The sequence below is a fragment of the Chaetodon auriga genome, chromosome 18 (genome assembly GCF_051107435.1).
Source record: "Chaetodon auriga isolate fChaAug3 chromosome 18, fChaAug3.hap1, whole genome shotgun sequence".
Lineage (NCBI taxonomy): Eukaryota > Metazoa > Chordata > Actinopteri > Chaetodontiformes > Chaetodontidae > Chaetodon > Chaetodon auriga.
In genome coordinates, this window is record NC_135091.1 from 20,149,829 (window position 1) to 20,154,738 (window position 4,910).

Here is a 4,910-nt window from a genome sequence, read left to right on the forward strand (position 1 = left end):
TGTTAAGACAACATTATAACAAAATCATTCCCACCATGATTCTTTCTATTTCTGCTATAATTTGTAATTTCTTCCTTAAGTGCTACTTTTATAGTTTGTTCTGAAGATTTCTTTAAAAGCAGTATTCTTACAGATTAAGTTAATGTGATAAAATAATCACTGATTAAAATACACATGCTTTGAGGAAAAGACACACAATATAGATGTATAAACAGCACACACTGTCTGGAGGACTAAAAATGATTTCAGGTCATTTATATTCAATCACAAAGTTTCCTCCGCTATGGTCGCAGTCTTATTCTGATATTAACATTTTCAATGTTTGCAAGCCTGCCTGGTAATTTAATATTCAATCACAGTCACCTGTTTTTCAGTGGCCTGTTAACTCCACTAGATGGAGTGCTTTATACGAACAAGTCTCGTGTCTCAGCTGGCTGGATTACAGACTTAATGCAGGGATTGCAGTGATTGTTGTTCTGATCATTACGGAGCAGGCGTAGATCACTTTGTGTTCAATCACAATCTCTGATGGCAGAATGTCAGGCCAACCGCTGAGTCAACCACCCACGAGGTCGGCGCCGTCAGATGGCTGCACGTGCGGTATCAGTTCAGCTTCCATTCGAAACACTCCGTGGCTGCAGCTGTTCGGTCCACACGGACGAGTCTCATATCAGAGAAAAGGACTTTTCTCCAGCAGGTTTGCTCATTTTTAAACACAATTTCTCAGCAGTAGACATGAAGTCATCATCATGAACACTCTGAACCAGCAGTATGAGGAGAAGATGCATCCCTACATTGACCTCATTGACCTCATCTTCTCCAATCCAGTAGCTGAGGAAAGGATTTATCATGCTTGATGCTCCATAGTGTGTTATAATTTGTGCTCATCGAGCAAGAAAAAAATAAGGCGTGAAGCCAAAAGTGCAGACTTGACAAAATAGGCTGAGCAAAAACAGTTCAAGTAATTTATTTAACCAGAATAGAGGCAACCAAAAATCCACCAGTACAAAAACCAAAACCAAAAGCGATGCTAGAAAAAAACACCATAGCACTGCCATAGCACTCTCTACAATGAAGGCCATGCCACTGTTCCCAAACTGGCTGAGAAACTCACACTTGAGCAGGTACATCATAGTGAGGTGACTTCTTACTGCATGACCGAAAGGGTTTACTATACCTTACTTTGTTTGCTTCAGGCGTTTAAGTTTTAACCCCTGCGTGATTTGCAGAAATCTCTGCCTCAACTGGAAGAGCAAATAGAGGAGAAACTAGCGCAGACTCGTGCAGAGCTTGAGAGATATGGCAATGGACCCCCATCTGATACAGCTGAGAGACTTGTGTTTCTCATTGACGTGAGCTCCCACTCTCTACATCACATTTACCGGGCTACAAATACAAATGCTCACCACCATGTATGAATTTTAAATATTTGCTGAATAAACAGAAAACACCTGTAAACAGCTGTGTCTGCTGTCGTGTGTGCCGCAGAAAGTGACAGCTTTCACTCAGGATGCCATCAGTCTGACTATAGGAGAGGAACCTGGAAGCCTGTGGAAGACAGGCTCAACATCTTTTCTATGCTCAGGAGAGAGTTCGGGAAGTGGATTGGCCACTTTGACCGCTCAGGAGAAAACTGTGAGTGTAGCATTTTGATGTGGTCTACAGCTGTCTATCAGCGGGACTTTGAAACATGTGTTGCTGTATTGCAGTTAACAAGAAGATTGTGAGAGAGGTGGAGAAGTATGAAGAGAGGTACCGTGGGAGAGAACTGCCAGTCTTCATCAACGACAAGACCTTTGAGTTTATGGTCAAGAAGCAAACCAAACAGCGAGAAGAACCAGCTGTCAAGAGACTCAAGGACATTGGAGATATATGATTGAACATAGGACAGATTGAATGTGTCTTTGCTTAAATCATACAGCCACACATGGAGTGCCGAGTAGAGGTCTTGTTGCTGCATCTTCTTGTATTTCTGGTTCTTCCAAATGCTGGAAGGTGTTCAGTCAGCTGGCCCAGAGTAGTGTTATGGAAAGATCCAGGTCACAGGCCTCATGTGCATCAGGAGCTAGTGGGTGCACCTGTGATCTTAACCCTCAGGTGATGCTGATCCTAATCACCATGACTGGGAGGCTACATAAGGAGGCAGGGTTTCCCTGCCTCAGTTTGGTTGTGTGTCTCCGGAGAAACAACACCTTCAGTTGTCTCTCCGTGTTCTAATTTGGTCTGAATGAGTTTGACTGTTTATTTGGAAGAGTGTTTTCCAGTCCACCCTTTTCCCCTATCTAGTGACTCCCACTTTCGTTCTATTTTGAGCCCATTTTCTTTTATTTATCTATCATTTTGGTAGACTCAGTGGGTAGCTAAAGGGATTGTTAATCCCACTGCCTTTTAGACTTCAAGGGGCTCATATTTCTGTCCACCCATTTGGGTTTTTTGACATGGTTATGTGCTGTCTTTGTTAGTTTCCCACTTGCGACCCCTGGCCTTCAGTTTTTCTTTTCTGGGGAAACGTAACAATTTGGGGGCTCATCTGGGATTGAAATAAATCTTTTTTCTTTTTTTTTTTGGTGTTTTGTTGGCCACTTTAAAGTTACTGAAATTTTGCGTTCACTGTACAACCATGGAGTGAAGTTGGAGTCGAGTTGGAATTTGTTGATGATCCCACTTGGGAGGCTCTGAATAAATGTAGAAAGACAGACCTACTACAGATTGCTCACCAGTTTGACATCACAGTGACGGCAGGAAGCAGAAAGGATGCAGTGAAACGGGCTGTAGTCACTGGTCTGTTGGAGAAGCAGATCCTCACTGATTCTGAGGTTCAAAGACTGCAGCGAGAGTGACGCCGATCCTGCAGCAGCAGTGGGGTTAAAACAACTAGACGTGAAGCTAGAACAAATAAAATTTGAACAAACGAGAATGCAGTTTGCATATCAAGAGAGGCAACAGCCCAGAAGTTTTGAGTCTTCAGCCCAGCTGAAATTCACCAGCAAACCAAACCAAGTGGTGCCGGTTGCACCCCTGCAACCCATACCTGCTTTTGACGAACCATTCAGTAAGGTGCTGGTGGATTGTGTGGGGCCCTTACCCAAAACAAGGAGTGGAAATTAGTTTCTGCTCAAAATCATGTGTCCATCCACTCGTTTCCCTGAGGCAGTGCCCCTCAGGAAAATCACAGTCAAGAGCATAGTTAAGGCGCTGGTGAAGTGTTACGCCCCAGTCTAGGGGAGCCAAGACGCAACATAAAAGAGTGACAAAAAAACAAACTTTGTCTCCAAATCAACAAATATTCTACGACCAAAACCAGGTTCAATAGTAAACAATCAATTTATTGGTATCAACAAAAAGAGACCTGATGTACAGGTAAAAAAGGGCCACAGCCAAAACAAAACAAAATAGTGCTAACTATATACAGTGTTACAAACGACCAACCAAAAACCTGAAGAAGATCCAAAACCCACCACCAGAAACCACACCACCAAAACTAACTCTACCACAATATACAACCGAGATCTGGGGACAAAGTTCTTTAGTCCAAAACGCCAGAAACATAGGAGCCACTGCTGTCAAGCCGAGTCCCCTGGCGAATGAGAAATCCCTGGTTTAAGAGAGCTGGATGCTGCAGCAGGGACCAATCGGAGAGCGACACCACTTGGCTTACGGAGGAGGGCAGGACCAGCACAGCTGCTCAAAAAAAAAGAAGAGCACACACTCACACACAAAAACATGAACCATGAACGAGACAAAAGGACGCCACAGGACCACACAGGAACAAACACATAGCACAATACGGCCAGGGCCGTAACATGAAGTTCTTCTCAATTTTTGGTATTCCAAGAGTTGTTCAGTCAGACCAGGGCTCGACCTTCATGTCCAAAATCTTCCAGCAGGTGATGAAGCAGATGGGGAGTGCTCACTGTCCCTCTAGTGCATATCATCCTGAGAGCCAGGGAGCTTTGGAACGATTTCATACCACCTTGAAATCAATGTTGAGAGCCTACTGCCATGAGTTCAAGAGGGAGTGGGATGAAGGGGTCCCTCTGGTTTTATTTGCAGCCCGTGAGGTTGTGCAGGAGTCTCTAGGGTTCAGCCCTAATGAACTAGTATTTGGACACAGAGTTCCAGGCCCTATGGACTTGCTGAAAGAGAAACTTCTAGATGAATCTTGCTCTCCAATAAACCTGCTAGAATATGTGTCTGCATTCCGTCACTTGCTGGCAAGAACCTGAAGAGAACACAGACTAAAATGAAAGTTTGGTATGACAGAAAAGCCCGTTCTCACTCATTCGATGTTGGGGATCAGGTGATCAGGCTCCCCTTGAAGCATGGTTTTCCGGACCATATACTGTGGAGGAAAAGATCAGGAATTTAGATTAGATTGTTTCTACACCTGAACGAAGAAAGAAACAAAGATTGTGCCACATTAATATGATGAAACCTTACCATGCAAAAGGTGACAGAGAGGGAACTAGCAAACCCTAAGCCATTGTATGTGCTGTTGTAAACCCTGGCTTGTCACACAGCGACGACCACAAGGAGTTTTTGCCAGTGGGCTGTCTAAGTAACTTTGTAATCCTGGAAAATCTAGATGGCTATTTAGCTCATTCAGACCCAGAAGAGAGAGAGGCCAATGTCCTCAAACATGATATAGATGTGGGTGACTCTAAGCCTATCAAACAACATGCATACAGGGTCAATCCAGAGAAACGCGCTTTGGTAAGACGTGAAGTTGACTACATGGTGGAACACGGCATTGCAGAACCTAGTAACAGCTCGTGGAGATCCCCATGCATTTTAGTTCCAAAAGCAAACACCACCAGTCCATGGTTTTGTTCAGATTTTCGTAAACTCAACAGTCTAACTAAACCTGATTCCTACCCACTGCCGAGGGTGGATGACTGTGTGGATTGGAT

The 4,910-nt window shown here is 44.0% G+C and overlaps 1 pseudogene; it reads left to right on the forward strand.

Annotated features, from left to right (window-relative positions):
* Window positions 1-749: 749 nt before the first annotated feature.
* LOC143336719 (interferon-induced GTP-binding protein Mx-like) lies at window positions 750-1,876 on the forward strand (annotated as a pseudogene).
* Window positions 1,877-4,910: the final 3,034 nt, after the last annotated feature.